This window comes from Montipora foliosa, chromosome 5 (assembly GCF_036669935.1).
Source record: "Montipora foliosa isolate CH-2021 chromosome 5, ASM3666993v2, whole genome shotgun sequence".
Lineage (NCBI taxonomy): Eukaryota > Metazoa > Cnidaria > Anthozoa > Scleractinia > Acroporidae > Montipora > Montipora foliosa.
Genome location: NC_090873.1, coordinates 8,067,525 through 8,085,024, shown reverse-complemented (window position 1 = coordinate 8,085,024; position 17,500 = coordinate 8,067,525). Strand labels below are relative to the sequence as shown.

General features: G+C 37.4%; 1 protein-coding gene and 2 long non-coding RNA genes across 5 annotated transcripts in view; all 3 read left to right on the top strand.

Moving 5' to 3' along the window:
• Positions 1-5,823, top strand: part of LOC138003548 (uncharacterized) — a 7,951-nt gene extending 2,128 nt beyond the window's left edge. The window contains exons 2-3 of one of the 2 annotated variants that reach the window (XR_011123595.1): positions 856-1,072; positions 4,955-5,823. This is a non-coding gene — a long non-coding RNA (uncharacterized lncRNA). Of the gene's footprint in view, positions 1-855; positions 1,073-4,235; positions 4,788-4,954 lie in introns of those variants that run through there. The other variant, XR_011123596.1, reaches the window with a different exon arrangement.
• LOC138002108 (fibrillin-3-like) overlaps positions 1-17,500 on the top strand; it is an 85,278-nt gene that overhangs the window by 43,531 nt on the left and 24,247 nt on the right. The window lies entirely within an intron of this gene.
• LOC138003550 (uncharacterized) lies at positions 10,270-17,286 on the top strand. 2 transcript variants are annotated; one of them, XR_011123599.1, is made up of 4 exons: positions 10,270-10,996; positions 11,804-11,877; positions 14,415-14,517; positions 15,537-17,286. It is a non-coding gene; the product is annotated as an uncharacterized lncRNA (long non-coding RNA). The 2 variants fall into 2 exon arrangements; XR_011123598.1 differs by lacking the exon at positions 10,270-10,996 and having other exon boundaries at positions 11,486-11,877.

Genomic DNA, 17,500 nt, shown 5'->3' with positions numbered 1-17,500 from the left:
GAGGTTAAATAAGGTTTGGTTATTTCAACTGTTATCTTTATTATTTAAAGCATCGTATCACTGTTCCTCACAAAGGTGATGAATAATTAACAGCTTATTGACATGAGCTACATGTATTTTTATAGGCTTTCATTACATACAATGCTGGTTTTTGTAACAAGCAAATGAAATAATATCTTGCCAAAAATAATGCATGGAGACTAGAATCTTGCCTGTGGTGTCTCCATCAGAGCTACATGTTGCAAGGCAAAATAATCAAAGACAGACTTTCCACAGATACATAAATGTATATGTAATCAGGATTTACAATTCGACCTTCAAACACTTGTCTCTGCTACATGTCACCTTGTGTACATGTGTACCTATGTGATACGGTAGGAGCTCGCCAGGCTCATCAGCACCTTTCAAGTGGTATCGGGAGGCAACCACCTGCCCCACCCTTATTTAATTTGGAAATCAACCAACAGACAATTACATCAAGGTGCAACCCTTGATCTGCAACTACAGTGTAGTCAGTGTTTCCTTATTCTTTTTTTCATAATTATAGTAAATTAGCACAAGGTGCACATTTTGTTTTACAATGATGTACATTAATTTTTCTATGCAAGAGTCTGTGGTGTTTAATGTAAAATTAAAGTGCAACTTTAGAAAGAAAGATCTGACATTGGGTAAGTGATATGTACATGTACATTGTATGTAGATGTATATAGTAAAGGAGTTCCCTTGAATTTCAAGAGGGGTGTTTTCACGGCTAAAATGAAATATTCATGTGGTTAATTGATGCCTTTATCCACAATTACACTGTAGGTAAAATCATCTTTGACAAATAAACTTTCTTGTCTTCACCACTGGCAGATATCACGTGATCCACTTGACAGCCTTAAATGCCACGAACCATGAATTTATATGTCCATGTAAGCATTGGTGAACCTCACTGGCTTGCACTAAACTGATGGCCAGACAGTCTTGCACCGTAAAGTAAGGAAAAAGGATGAAACCATTTGACGGACGACATTTCTGAAAGCTTCTCTGCTTATACTAAGAATCCTCCCCTCATATGCAGTTGCTACAGGTATGATATGTTTTTTTTTCACTCAGTTTTACCTCAACCTGAACCCAACAGATTTAAGGTCCCGTCATGGGTTCGAGGTCAGGAGGTGTCAGTTTTTATGAACCGTTCTTATTTCGTCAGTATTTATGCTATGAGAATCAGTGAAATTAACATCACTTTCATGCTCCTTGAATGTAGTTTTGAATCCAAAAGAGTATTCTTTTGTTTGAACGTTATTAGATATGTTTAGCGAAAGGGTGTCGGCAATATTTTAGATGTTGCGTTTTGAGGTTACGAAATATGAGATTACACGTAAATCTTGAATTACATGTACATCCAGGTATTTCGTACAATAGCCAATATTCTAGCCAGCATATGAACAAAAAATTGGGGACCTTTAATGTAAATAGAAAAAAATATATATTTGTTTTATCTTACTAAGCAGTTAAGCTTTCTTTCCAATTTTTTTTTTTGCCAAAACTGCATGATATTCTTTCTTGCATCCTTTAAATTTCCTTCGTAGTTCCAGGAAACGTATTAAAGGTCTAGAAAATGAGGTCCCTACCAAATGGACCGATAAATTCTCGATAAATTATTGTTATTATTATTCTTTTATTTGTATTACGTGTCACATTATTTGTGAGTTATGCATCTGTTCGTATATTGAATCACATATGTTTATGTACATGTATGTATGGGGCATGTCTATGTAAGTATGGGGCATGTTCATATGGACTTCGAGTCTTTTCATGCTCTGTTGAAGCTATTAAATAAAATAATATAAAGAAAATAAATAAAATAAATAAATGGACTTGTTCCCAACTTTGTGGCTACATAGCTCAGTTGGTAGATCATTGCACCGGCATCGCAGAGCTCATGGGTTGAATCCCGTTGAAGTCGCTAGCACCCTGCAAGCAGAGCCTTTCTTTTGCTTGCTCGATTTTGGCGTTCTCAAGAAAGGCTCTGCATGAATCGAGTAAGATCTTTATTGAATATGCGCTGCATGTTGCCAGGATACAGTCTTGAACCCAAGTCTAATATGCCAGATCTCGCCGCCATCTTGGTTTTTCATGGTACAGTGGGCTCAATTATGACCATCGGTTTTGTCACTAAAGGGACGCTCGCACTGGAATAACCGGTTTGACGAGAGAAAACAAGATTGACTAGTCCAGAAGCTCGGGCTGCGGCGGCTTCAAAGAGTTGACGCGATTCGGGCAGAGCTTACTTTTCTCCTCCTCAGTAAAGAAAAACACAAAAGGAGGCTCTGCTCGCAGGGTGAGTCGCCACGTGACTATGGAAGACAATTGCTTAACTTGTCCAGATAAGTGAGAGGATCACTTTTACCTTGCGTTTTTGTTCCAAAAAGTTATTTTGTTTTCCAGTTAAGACGAAGTAATAATCTCTCCTGTAATGCTCAATGTGTCAAGTTTGTTACTGGAAAAATTATTAGGTAAAGAAAGTTAACTGACAAAATGCTGGGCTTAGAATATTTGAATCGATACACACATGATTGTCTGAAATCTAGAGAGTTCCTGTAAATTTTTAAGGGAAAAGAAATGCTGGAGAAATTGGTAAAATTGCATTAAGTTTCTTATTTCTTTATTTTGCAATATCTTTCCTTTCATTCTAAGTTTTTTTTTTTTTAATTTAAATCGATGCGTAACAAACCTGCATTTTAAGAATTCATTTTGATCATTCCTAGTGGATAAAAGCATATTTAGCAACTCTCACTGTGTGTAAGTTCGAGGGCAAAATGATCACTTAAACTACTTGAAACCCTAATCTATGTTCCTTCAACTTCGCTTTAAAAGCCAGACCACTACCCTCTTTCAGTTTCTACAAAAAAATTTCAAGACTTCTGGAAAATGTATAGGCCGCGGAAAAAAAAAAAAAAAAGAAAAAACTACCGATGTATCTTTAAAAATTACAAATATTACAACTGTTTTTACAATTTACTACATAATCGTAATTATTTCTCCAAGTTCCGGTTCCATCGAGTCCATTTTTCGTTGTTTGGAATTACCATTACGTTATTTTAACTCCCACGATCTTAAGTTAAATTGCAAAGCCTTTAATTTTGAATTTAATCCTTTCTCCTAATATCGGATAACCGATTTTAAAAATTCACAAAGAAAATTAGTTCTAAAATAACACACAAACAGCAGTGATAAACATATTGAACTTGTTCATTTTGATTATGACTTGATCAAGTGGGATCATTTTGATATCTTAGCGAAGGGCAAAACAGACTATCATTGTAAAATAAAAGAGACCTTCTTTATTCAAGAACTTGAGCCAGCTTTCAACGTCAACGTCGGAAGTGAAAAGCTGATGCTTTTTTAATCTTTTCTGTTATTATTATTATTATTATTATTATTATATATTTTACTGTTAAGTATTTGCTTAATCTAGGTTCCAGTCCCCTCATCCGCTTTGTTATATATAAATAGCTGTTTTAAATTTCAACGGTTACTTTTGAAAATGTATGTAGAGCACATACGAAACGTCAAGCCATAATCAAAATGAGCAAGTTCAATATGTTTATCACTGCTGTTTGTGTCTTATTTTTGATCAAACTACGATGGCCCAAGAACAAAATTAGTTCTATTGGTTGTATTTCAGGTAAAATAACTTGCAAACTAACGACAACTGAGGAGAAAGGTCCAGACAATTTTAATTGAAAAACTATAATTAAAAAAAAGTAGTTTGTATTGTTCTTAGATATGTTTTCTGCTTGACTAAATCTTTGACGAAGATGTTAGTAAAGTAGGAAAGCAAAGGTCGTACCTTCAATCAACTTAATTGCAAAACTGAAGTTTATAAACTTAATTTTCATTCACAAACAACTCCATGGAACTCTATCCCTCTTTCAAGAGAGAGCGTCTTCGCGTGCATATGGTTGTTTCACTGCGGAAGCAATTTTTTAAGGCTTGCGATCACCTGGGCAAATCATGCTTGCTCTCAAAGGGTGGCCACATGCATCCCAAAGTAAGTGAACGAACAATTAAAATAAGTTCGTTCGCCTTGTGCTTATCGGTTTTTCCGTCTAATTTCTTTCGTTTTCTTGATTTTGCTTTCTCGTGTAGTTTCAAGCCTTGTTAGCTTTCCAACATAAACAAAAATTCTTTTTTTTTTTTTCGTCTTGTTCCCTAGCTTACTTTAATTTTAAATTTCTCTCTTTCAGTTTTCTATTGTTGACAAAAGAGTTTGGCATATGTCGTTGGATGGAAAAACCTGAAGACATTCTTCTGCTTAATCTGTGCTTCATTAAATTTTCTAAGGATAACTTCCTCCCAAATTTTGAAAAATAATACAAGGATAACCTGCCGATACGGGTACACAGCTGTTAAGTACCCTAAAGCATTCACACATATGTATAGGCAATTTGCATGTAGTAAATACGTTGTTTTGGAACGTATTGTCTCTCTCTCTCTCTCTCTCTCTTTCTCTCTCTCTCTCTCTCTCTCTCTCTCTCTCTCTCTCTCTCTCTCTCTCTCTCTCTCTCTCTCTCTCTCTCTCTCTCTCTCTCTCTCTCTCTCTCTCTCTCTCTCTCTCTCTCTCTCTCTCTTTGTTTATAGAAGAACTTTTTTTATGTGGCTGCCTGTAGCAGACCACGCTATAAATTAGGCTTAGTTTCGTCGTCATCGCATCCACATATGGTAATTAGCCAAGTGCTTGTGATTGTCAGTTAAGTTATTATAGAGCCCTGGTGGCCGGCCCTAAAATAAAGCAAAAACTAAACCGTGCAGTACGAGCATTTTCTCGAACGAGTGCCGAGGCTTAAAGGGGCAGTGTCAAAACACTAAAAAACGTCCTTGCATCTATGAAAACCGAAAAATAGTGCTGTAGTTTCGTTGCCAATGACCAATGAAATGCACTGACGCTATTTTTTGTTGTTTGCAGCCAAGGATTGAGAGGATGGAAATGGATTGACACCAGTTTTTTTTTTTTTTTTTAAGTCTGGAGACAGTGTCTTCAGAAACACACCAAACATTAAATACGAATAACTCTTTTTGCCATAAAATGTATTTCATATCTTGTCAGTGGGCTGTCAGGAATGTTGTATATGTGAGTTAGGGTTAGGGTTAGTACCAATTTAGATTTCTACCCATTTTTGATCTAAAAACAGCAAATTTGGCGTGACAGTGCCCCTTTAAATAGCGCAGAGTAGAACTTAACACTACAAACGATACCACTTGGGGGTGCATGGATGACCGGTTTTTGCCTCCTTGTTTGGCCCTGAAGTTGTACTGGTTGTGTTACGTGTGTCACACCTAAAGTAAAGTAACCATATTTAACGTCGATAACTCGTAACAGTAATTCAACTGACAAACCTGAGGTCGACGGTGCACTCATTTTACTCCCCCCCTCTCCATCAGTGCTCCGTTTTACGTGTATGTAAAGCTACTTAGCTACATGGAAAGGAAAGAAGTCGAAACAAGGATGCGAGATCCGGGAATCGAAACTCAGGACCTCTTGTACAAAGGCCGCGCACTGTGCCATCCTTGCTTCTGACTGTGGCGTATCCATTTTTGTCATGACCGTTTTCTTATTGCACGAAGGACAACTCAGTTCGACACACTTCATAGAACGCGCTAATTACGTTTTCAGAAAAATACCTTCAGCCCCCAAATTCGTTATTTTCACCATCCCATAACGCAACACGTTAGGGGGGGAGGAGGGGGTCTTTACCTAAAAATAAATACAAGTTATTTACCCTTGGGACTGTATCATGCTTCAGTGAACTGGATATCCATCGTTTTAATGCAAATAACCCCCAAAATTAACTGTATTATGGGATTGGTAAAAAAAAAAAACGAATTAGAAATTCTGATAAATTTAAAAAGAGAGTGTATTGGATTAATAGAAACTGCAGCCGTCAAGAATCTGTTCAAAGCTGGACAGGTAATAGTTTTGAAAAATTATTACACATCTGGATTAATATTTTTTACTGGAGAACTGACTGTGCATATATAATACATGCTAAATTTTTAGCGTGTTGATTGACTGAAAGCACGTCAATTAATCCCAAACAGAGTGCAGTAAACTTGCATATACGGTTGAAATTATTGCAATAAAGGTGAATTTTTGCATGTCTATCATTAACAAGTAATCGCATGATTTTTCCTCGTCCGATTTTCCAGCGTCTCTTCTGGAAGGTACCATAATAACATTCTCTGAAATGGAAAAAATCTTTCATACAGCCGGTTTGCAAAAAAGACGAATGTCTCACTGTTTAGATTAAATATTCATGGACAATTGGTAAATGGATGCATTTACTTAGTAAATTGCATTTCTAATTTTAAAAGAATGGACTTTTGGTGAAAGGAATAATAATATACGAGTGAAATAACAATGACTTGTTTTCGCTTAGAAATCACAAAACGTCTCGACAGACTTTCGTCTCTACAGCTTGTCTTCATGTCACGGTAAAATTAGGGTAGGATGCACGTGATTATTGTGACGTCACCATAGCAACAGATAGGGGCGATATATTTTCAATTGGCTTTAAATTTCTTTTCTAATTTTAAAAACCCGGATTTTCGAAGAACTTGAAAACAAGTGTCTTTTACCCCTGACAAATGCTTAACACCCTTAAAAACAGTGAAAGATTAAAGGTACTGATACAGTTTGTCTACTCCATTCAATGTAACGGCCCTGGTACTTTTTTCGTCTTCTGTTGTTACAGGTAGCAAGGATAGAAAGTATTTCACACTTTTAAAGATTTTTGTTTTCTCTTTTTTTCAAATCTTCGTAGCCAAAATGATGATCAACTCTTCCCTCAAAACTTGACTTAATTCTGTGTGTTTCATTGCATGTTTTCGGGCGAAAGAAAACGTTATAGTCATTTATGTTCCGAACTGACGAAAAAGCAGAAATACTCTACTTACGTAGCCCCTTAATTCAGTGAATTTAGGAAAAACTGTCATAGCCTTCTTTTTGTGCCATGTGAAAAGTAGTTTCAACTTTCCTTTTTTCGCTTTACTCTATAATCCTTTTTAAACTACTGTGTAAAGCGAGAATACAGCTTGCGACTCTTGTTCTCAATTTGGTTTAGAGGATTTCCAGTTCGTTTCTGAACGAAGGAACCGTGAGGGAGCGTATCACGTGTTACAGTCATTCCATCCACGTATTACCTAGTATAATCCGAAGGCAGTCCATCAACTTATTGCCATTTCAAGGCTGCAAACTAAGACAGGAATTTATTATTAAACCATTTTATATTTTATGACGTCTTACCGGTTAAAGAAAAGGATGAGCTTTGGGTCAAACTTGAGAATCTTGTGATATACATAACCAGGGGTTTAAGCAGCTCTATACTCTTTTTTGATAAGATTCGATTTTATTAGAATATCGAGGCTGACATGAAAGTTCTATGAATAAAACCGAGGCTGAGATTTGGGAAAGAATATAATTTTGTGTGATGCAAATGTGTAAATACAATACAATTATGTTTTCAACGAAACCGCATAAAATTCGTTCTTTTTCTTAAGCGCAAAACTATCCAAAGAAACAAAAACAGAACTAGAACTAGCCGTATGTTCGATGCTAATAACATTTCTGCAATTCAGTTAGTGTGCGATATCAGGCTTTTTTGGCTGCACTTTGGCTCCAAAAATACTTCAACACCAGTGGAACACGATACAAATCTAGACACCAAAGTATTGTAATTGATACACCAATAATAAAATGGGAATGTCATATGCTGTAATCTAAGAACATATGTTTTCGGTCGATTCCGGACTCAGGTTGAATATGTTTTTACCTGGGTTAAATTGGTGATCCTCATTTTACTTGGTTGAAGATACGCTCTACCTAGTTTGAAAGCAGCTATTAACCACCTCCCCCCCCCCCCCCCCCAAAAAAAAAGGACTGAAAACACCTATAGATATGTTCCCTAAAGCTCTGTCTTACGCATCTCAACACTACAACATAGGAAGGGAACAAAGCACGGTGCCATGCACTTACCGGTACAAGAACTCGGACCCTCCAGATCTGTAGTCCTGTGTCTTCACCACGACACTACAACGACGAAGATGCTCAAGCCAATTGCACCACAGTTCTTTTCAGTAGTTACGTTTCTATAGTGAGTCGTGTAATAACCAAGACTAATCCTAACCCGACCCTAATTATTCTCTAGGCTAAATTTAAGCTCCCAAGAAAGGACGAATAAATTAAATTTGAACTGGGAAAACGAGTTAGTAAACTTCTTTTTCCGCTTGTGCTTGCGTTCAGCTACGTAACTGCTGCGTTTGGGCGAGCCTGCTGTGTAATGCAATAAAACGAATTGATATCGAAGTGCTCTCGAAGTGATGTCAAATGCATCACGTGGGGCGTGACGTACTTTGCACATGATCAATGAAAAATTTAACGGTTGCTCGCTGTGGTTTCTCTCTCTAGAAGAGTATAGGAAAAACCAGATGCGCGCAGGGTAAAAAACAAAATGATTGTTAAAATTGATGACTCAAAGCCTCTTCAGTCTTAAGATACAGTGCGAATTGTGACAACCGAAATGTTTGGGAACTTTCGAGAAACCAGCCTCAAGAACTCAGAGCAATGTCGGGAATTGTTAGTTCGTGCTCAACAAGGTATTCCAGCTGCTCCTTTGGGATTTCAAATCTAGGACGACCAACTCTTCCGGAACAGCTGGTGGATGGCTGGGAAAATGTGGACGTCCACGTTTGCTCAACACGTGACAAGATTGTTCACTTGATAGAGATCTTCTCGGACTGAATCGTATAAATTATTTACAAAGGCAAGACGTGACAAATGCCGTGGCAATTGCTGAATTCTGAAAAAGACGTAATCCGCCACGTCTTCGCTGACATCTTGCTCCAATCGTCTCGAGAGATTTAAAACAACAAGCCTTATGTTCTGAAGAAACGAATCGCATGCAGCCGCCATGTTTTACACAGGGTGAAATAAGGCGTTTCCGAAATTCGGAAAAATGACGGAAACACGATACATCAACTTTCCGTTATGTTTCCGCAGGGCGGATACAACGGGAAACTCGATAGAGAAAAACGATCATAATGTTTCGCGTTTCCGCAGCATTTCCGCTGACTGAAACGCGTACGGGTGTTTCATTCGTGTTTCCGCAAAACGGATTCGCTCAGAAAATCGAGATTTTTTTCCAAGGGGCTTTTCCTCTTTCGGCAAAATGAAATGGCGCCAGTTCAGCGTACATGTTTACTACTGAATTTGCGCTCTAAACAATACCTGGACAATTGTTTTGCATCATGCAAATACATCAATTTTTCATCAAAAGAAGCCTGGACAACCTCGGAAATTCTCGGGAAAGATAAATATATATACATGGTGCATACATACGGCCTGTTTTATAAATATCTTCCGAAAACGAAGGGAACTGAATGAAGGCTACGGATGAAAAACTTCATACAGCATCATACATCTCACTTAATCACGGTATAGTTGGAAGCAAGGAAAGCGCTAAATATTAGGACAACCGATAAGTTTTATTAGTACTTACAGGATTACACCAGCCATGTTTGGAACTCAGCCCAAAACCCCTAAACCTCTTAGGATCCGAAAACCTCTTTATGGACCTACGAAAATTTAGCTTATCAAACGAGTTGATAAGGGAAAACGCTCTAAATAAAGGTCAACGACGCAGCATCACAGTTTCTTAAAAAACTTAAGCCTTAATTCCTTTCTTAATCAGGGGTTTACTTATTTTACTTATTCTAAAAAAGTGATCTTGAACATGTTTCAAGACCAGAAACACCAACTTGAAATACGTCCAAGACTCGCAAAATTAAATTCGATTCAGAAATAACCTCACTGAGTTTAAAAATTTTGCTATCAAGCTTGTAAGTGAGAAAAAGCCTTTGAAGCAAGTCCACGTGACGCCTAGGGGTATATGATATGATAAAATTACTCCCATCTTCCTAGTCAATGACCCTCAAATGTAAAGGGTCGCGTATACCGCTCGCGCAACGTTATTTTAAATCACGCGTTAAAACATCAACCCCACTTATGAAGGGTTAAGAATTAACCGAAACATTAGCCAAAGCGTCCTAAAAAACCACCCAGACGTATATATTACAAGTCAGTTACAAGCATTAACATTTTCAACAAGGTATAATATAGTTATACTTTATAGTGTCTCCTTGATCTTTGTTTTAAAAACCTTTGACATCGGAGACCCAGGGGAAGTTAGTCAAAACCGGACGAAGGAATCACTAGCATTATGAGGACTGGCAAAGGTCCGGCGTCCCGTCCTGGCTGGCTTCCCCACGGGTTACCGAGAATGAAATCATTTGTAATACTTGCAGCCTTCTACAAGCCTCGCAAAATATCTATCCAAGTTTCAATTGAAATGCAAAGATACAGACGGAGTAATACTGGGCCGCAAAAAGATATATCGGAGTCAAATAAAGAGGACACACGATTATACAATGTACTGTCAATGTTCTGATGCTTCCTATTTACGGCAATGAATCGCGAAATGAAAATGATACAATCTTCTCGAAACGCTATCTGAAGAACACCAATATTGCTTCGCTTAAACTGTAACTTCCACATTCACTCTTCGACATGAAGATCAGTTTATCGACCTTTGAAACCTTCTCCCATTTTGTCCTTACCGCGCATGATTGCCTCGTTTTTGAACCGAGGTCAATTATAATTGCGCGCCTTTTGAATCTTGCTATTTCGCTCTTTGGTCGTTCTCTTGAAGTCGTTCGGTTTCGGCAAAAGATAAAATGGTTTCACGGGAAGGTTGCCCAAGTACTAGCAATGCTCAAGTACAGCAAAAAAGTGACCCCAAGTCCCATGGAAGCCGTTTTGAAAGAGCTGGCTGAACTGAGGTCCGTTAACCAAAAGCTTAACGATCGTTTGGACGCAATGTGCAAATCAAAAGCGAAGAAGAGTCTCTTCAGTTCCAAACAGCGCTCGACGACGTCGGTTGATCCAAGTTGTTCCGTAAGTACTGAATTGTAGTTTGCTGCAACCTTATTGTTTTCAGTCTCGGTCAAATTAAGTGAACTCCAAAGAGTCCTTCGTTCAAAACTTGTTACTGCATGCGTTGTAATCAATATATGAGTTTTACCAAGAACGTTTATTGTTACATTATGATTACAGTACTGTACCGAGAAAAATCTTACCGAGTAAGAGTTACAGCGATTGTGAAATTAATGTATTTTCATAAGAATTGTGAACGAATATATCACCTTAGTGCTTTAGCGGCAAAGTTTATATGTTGAGGTTTAGAGCTACGTGTGTTCCTTTAAGCCAGTTTGTAGCATTTCTGCGAACAAGTACTTGTATGACTCTTTTCATTCTCCTACGCGTTTCGTGCGACAGAGGCTCACTTCATCAGGGATTTTTTATTCCCTGGCAAGGAAATAGCTCCATACTGAATATTAAGTTCATGCGAAAGGATGTGTGATAAAAGTGATGTTTAATGCAGGAGTAGCCTGCGAGCAAGCTCTCTTGGGGGGTGAGCCACCCCGCAAGAGAGCTTGCTTCCAGGCTAATGCAGGAGATGCCACTTAGGAGAAACTAGATTTGCAAAATTTCCTGGGCGGCATTCTCACATTCCTCCCTCGAGGCTCGTGCCTTTGAAGCTAAAAAACTCCCTATTTTCCTTCAAAAGTGGTTAGAATCTATGGGACTTGTGCACCTCTCATTCACTTAAAGGTATGGTGGACATTGTCCTGTGTCACTTAAAAAGACTGACATTTCGAGAAAGCCAACCATGGTGATTTTCTTTTTGCGTTTATATAAAAGGACGCTGTCAGAAAGACCTACAGAGAATTGAGGAAACAGAGGGAGGATTTTGCAGGCTTTCTGACAAGTGCCAGGTTGGTAAATAGATGCTCCCTTGTCTATGCTATACAAAATCACAAATACAGTAATCTTTCAGAAATAAACCGTGGTGGGAACCAATGTTCACCATCTTGCAGAAGCCGATGCAAACATGAATACTCATTTGTACCAATTTCTACCTCAACTACAGTACATGTATGTCACATACAGCTGTCCTGGACTGTTGTCAGTGGAATTCTCTGCTGTCCAAAAAATAATGTTCGCTAAAATTTAACCAAGTTCAGAACCTAGGTATCCAAACTTTATCCTCTTCCTTTTTTGGTTTTTCTTTCCCTTTTTTTTTCGCCTGACCACTTCCGGATGATAATAATTATTCTTGTATGAGGAGTCAACTGTATTGGAAATTACTGTAATTAAATACACCTCTCTCTCTCATTGTGGTATATGTAGTCCCAAATTTCTTTGGGTGGGCTGTGCTAAAGCTGCATAATATATCTCCCAGACAACAAAATAACACTTTCGTCAATGCTGTACAATTTTCAATATCCATGAATTTATTCATTAGGGTCATGCAAATTGTACAAATATGGAGAGTTTCAAAGAGAGTTGTGACTTAACAATTGGCTTTCATTGACAAAAGTCAGGCTGCCCATCTCTGAGTGGGCTGTGCCAAAGCTTTTTATCCATCTTTGAGTGGACAAAATGGCACTTTTGTCAATGATGTCAAACTTTTATTTTAAAAGTATGATTTCATTGAGGTTAGGATATGCAAATTATATTGTCAACTGAGTTCCCAAGAGAGGTTTGACTTAACAATAATTGGCTTTCATTGACAAAAGTCAGGCTGCCCATCTCTGAGTGGGCTGTGCCAAAGCTGTTTATCCATCTTTGAGTGGACAAAATGGCACTTTTATCAATGATGTCCAAATTTCATTTTGAACATTATGATTTTGTTGTGGTATGGTTATAAAAAATGCAAATTATATTGCTCACTGAGTTTCAAAGAGAGTTGTGACTTAACAATAATTGGCTTTCATTGACAAAAGTCAGGCCGCCCATCTCTGAGTGGGCTGTGCCAAAGCTTTTTATCCATCTTTGAGTGGACAAAATGGCACTTTTGTCAATGATGTCAAAATTTGATTTTAAAAGTATGATTTCATTGAGGTTAGGTTATGCCAATTATATTGTCAACTGAGTTTCCAAGAGAGGTTTGACTTACCGGTAACAATAATTGGCTTTCATTGACAAAAGTCAGGCTGCCCATCTCTGAGTGGGCTGTGCCAAAGCTGTTTATCCATCTTTGAGAGGACAAAATGGCACTTTTATCAATGATGTCCAAATTTCAGTTTGAACATTATGATTTTGTTGTGGTTAGGTTGTAAAAAATGCAAATTATATTGCTCACTGAGTTTCAAAGAGAGTTGTGACTTAACAATAATTGGCTTTCATTGACAAAAGTCAGGCCGCCCATCTCTGAGTGGGCTGTGCCAAAGCTTTTTATCCATCTTTGAGTGGACAAAATGGCACTTTTGTCAATGATGTCAAAATTTGATTTTAAAAGTATGATTTCATTGAGGTTAGGTTATGCCAATTATATTGTCAACTGAGTTTCCAAGAGAGGTTTGACTTACCGGTAACAATAATTGGCTTTCATTGACAAAAGTCAGGCTGCCCATCTCTGAGTGGGCTGTGCCAAAGCTGTTTATCCATCTTTGAGAGGACAAAATGGCACTTTTGTCAATGATGTCCAAATTTCATTTGGAACGTATGATTCCTCTGAGGTTGGGTTATGCAAATTATATTGCTCACTGAGTTTCAAAGAGAGTTGTGACTTAACAATAATTGGCTTTCATTGACAAAAGTCAGGCTGCCCATCTCTGAGTGGGCTGTGCCAAAGCTTTTTATCCATCTTTGAGTGGACAAAATGGCACTTTTGTCAATGATGTCCAAATTTCATTTTGCACATATGATTTCATTGAGGTTAGGTTATGCCAATTATATTGCCAACTGAGTTTCCAAGAGAGGTTTGACTTAACAGTAATTGGCTTTCATTGACAAAAGTCAGGCTGCCCATCTCTGAGTGGGCTGTGCCAAAGCTTTTTATCCATCTTTGAGTGGACAAAGTGGCTGCACTTTTGTCAATGATGTCAAAATTTTATTTTGAAAGCATGATGTTACATTGCTGAGATTATGGAATTTAAGGTTTTATCTGCTACTGAATTTCAAAGAGAGTTGTGACTTTACAATTGGCTTTCATTGACAGAGTTAGAGTAGTGCAAGAGCTGTTAATCCCTCTTTGAGAGTTAAAATAGCAATTTGGTCAATTGTGTTAAAATATCATTTTGAAAATATGATTTCATGACCTTGGTTTAAGATAATGATTCTCTACTTCTAGCAAGCATAATTACATCTTACAAAGCATGTTACACTGTACATGTACTTCATATCCAAATAGTACTTCCAATGATTACACCCTCTAGCTAAGAGATGCCACCTAGGTGGAAATTACCTTACCTGCATGTTCATTTTAATTTTAATCATTTGATTTTCTTTGTCTTAATTAACCCTTGAGATATGACCATGAAGGGAACAAGAAGATTGAGGAAATTATTGTCAAAGAAATCAGAGGAAATTAATTTTTGGAAAGGAAAAATGGGTCAAGGCAGAGATAAAAGGTACAGTTCATATTAACGCATTGCATTTTTGTGCAGTACCTCTCCAAGGTATTGTAAATCCTATGTCAGTCAGGTATAACAAAACAGAAGGCAATAGTCTGTCAAACTGCCCTTCCTTAGAATACAAAAGAGCACATGAATTGCGAGTAAAACCACCTCTTCACACCAATTATTGCTTCCATTCTTTTGGCAATGTAAAAAGGATGTTATTTTCTTATCTTCCCCTTCCCCACTGTTACATCTCTTAGAAGTCATGGTACAAATTGTATCATGGTTCTGTACCTTTTTTTGACAATGGTGTGTGCCATGTACATGTAGAATAATTGGTGTTGGCAAATCAGTTGATGTAATTTCTATTGATAGCAACTAGGGCAATATAGTGTGTCCGTGATTGAAATAATGATCATGAGAAGACAAACGGCTTGCACAGATATGTCCAGGATTGACCCAGGATTGATATGTCCAGGATTGATTAATTAGATGCACACCGATTTCATTAAACCTCATGAAGCGTCTCCTTGGTCTTCGCGCCAACTTCAACACCACTCAAGTCTAAGACTACAGACAATTAACATCATAAAGTGTCCCCTATACACAGCAGTAGTTAGCCTAACCTTAAAATGACGCTAACCCTAACTTTTATCTTAAAAAGATAGAAAATGCGTATACTTAACGGGAAATTTCGTGCTGGAAGTCAAAATTCGACGTGCATTTCATTAGGGTCAATTCTGGATAAGTGGATTTGCATGGCAAAGGTGGTCTTTAATTGCTTTGGTCTTGCATTGGTGACAAAGAGTAAAATAATGGAAATGCACTATCCATTTATACAAAATGTATGTAAGTATCTTATAATCAATTGTCCATCGCATGGTAGTGCAACCAATCCCTTCTATGGTATTTTAAGACAGGTTGTTCATGCTACTCTGTTTTTTTTTTTTTTTCTGTTCAGGTTGTATACAATAAGAAAATGATTTTGTTCAAGTGTTTCATCTGATAGTTATTTATTGTTGGGTTTTTAGAAATTGAATTATTGACTAGAAATTGTGCAAAAAGCAGCACTCTCCACACAGGACAAGGACAGAGCAAGAGATTTGCTAAAACAAGACAATGCTGTTGAGTTTATGTCATCAGAGGAGAGTGATGAAGATGGAGGACAAACAAGTGGACCCTCTGCAAGGGATGTGAAACCGCTACAGTGGGAAACGAGCAAATTACGCAATATTAAAGCAGTCTTGGATGCCACTTACAAGGCTCGTATGAGCAAGAGGCAACAAAGAACGGCAGCAAAAGTCACAAGAGTGGCTGGTCAAAATATGTCAAGCAGACCTCTGCCACAAACCTACCCTTTCTGGGCTGGGCAATTGACCCAGAGTTAAAAGTCTCCTTAGTTATTATTTATTTTCTTTTTTTCATTTCATTGTACTTTTAACTCTGCAACACACTGTATTTTTTTTCAACTCAAATATCTGCTGGCACATTGAAGCAGAGTAAGGGAAAGGTATGCAACAGTGTTTGTAATGGTTGCTATGCTGCAGCACAGTAACTTTAGCGTGGTTCAAACGTGGTTTAGCGTGGTAGCCATAGATGCAAGAAGAATAGGTTTTTCCAGTTTTACAGTTCACTATGTCAACTCAGCAGCATTTTTTCTGCACTTTAGACCATTTCTTATTATTGTAATATTTGGTTTCAATGAATTGACGTCAAGTCTGGCAAGAAGGGGACATTTGCAGGAAGGCATCATTTGACTAGAATTACCACAATTAATTCTGTTTTTCCCAACTTATTCAAGTTTCAAATCCTAATGGGGTTAAAACAACAATAGTGCTAATTACCATGAGGAAAGCAAAGTCAGAATGATTCTGATACCGTGACTCGTATTCAAATATTATGATGTCATCGTGTAAATATCCCTTAAAGTTAAGGGAGCTGAGCCTTTGTTTGATTCATATGTCCAGATGAATATCAATATATGCATTGGTTGGTCAATCATCTTAGTAAAATGATGACTACAGTACTTAGTTATGGGGAAGACCATTGAAGTAGAAATGTATTTCCCATAACTGAGCATCGTGTTAACCAACCAATAGAGGTTGTAAGGCTGCTAAGTTATATCAGTTACAATCACATCAGTTTAAGGCATTATTTTATGTCCATTCTGCACTGTGCACTCTCAAATGCGTGTAGACATGTCAGTAATCACTTTAAGTATCCTTTGGACAATCGAAACAATTGGATAAAAGAATCGTCTTGCTATTTTTAATGTAAACGATAAGCAAGTCTAAAGCAAAAAGTAAAGAAATGATAGGACAGACAAAGGAACTCAAGCCTGGATGAAAGTTTGTTGACAAGACTTTCATCGATAAAACTTAAGTAGAGAGTGTGTATTGTAAACAAAATTCGAAAAATCTCGAGCAATATTTGAAATTAATAGGTATGAGTGATTTCTTCATTCTCGAAATTGGACAAGCAGTTAGGTGCGAAAAATAGAACATTTAACTACGGTATGAAATTGCTATTTATTATATTTTGGTAATATCGATTTATATGTACAGAAAATGAAAGATAATAGAGTAAATGATACTGTTCATATCAATTTTTAATTCAGATAAGATACTATTGAATCAGAATTTTTAAAGATTTCGGAAGTAAAGTCAAGAAATTTTTAATTCATTATGACTAGAATTTTTACAATTTTATCAAAGTAGTTTATTATATGCTGTTGTCATCATTGATAAAACGCCCTCTTGATAACCTGATAATAAAGCATAACCTTGAATGAACTGAGTGCTTCCGAACGAGTGTACCGAGCTCCAGGAACGCCTGGCTGATGTTTTAAAAGTCCATTTGAGTGTTTCAAAAGTCGATTCGCACGTGAAGTCATCTGAGTAGGGAAGGGCCTGATACCCCCGGATGCAAGAAAAACTGCACTGAGTAACAACGCATAGTTAACGCTTGGAAATCGATCGGGGGATTAGCAAATAGT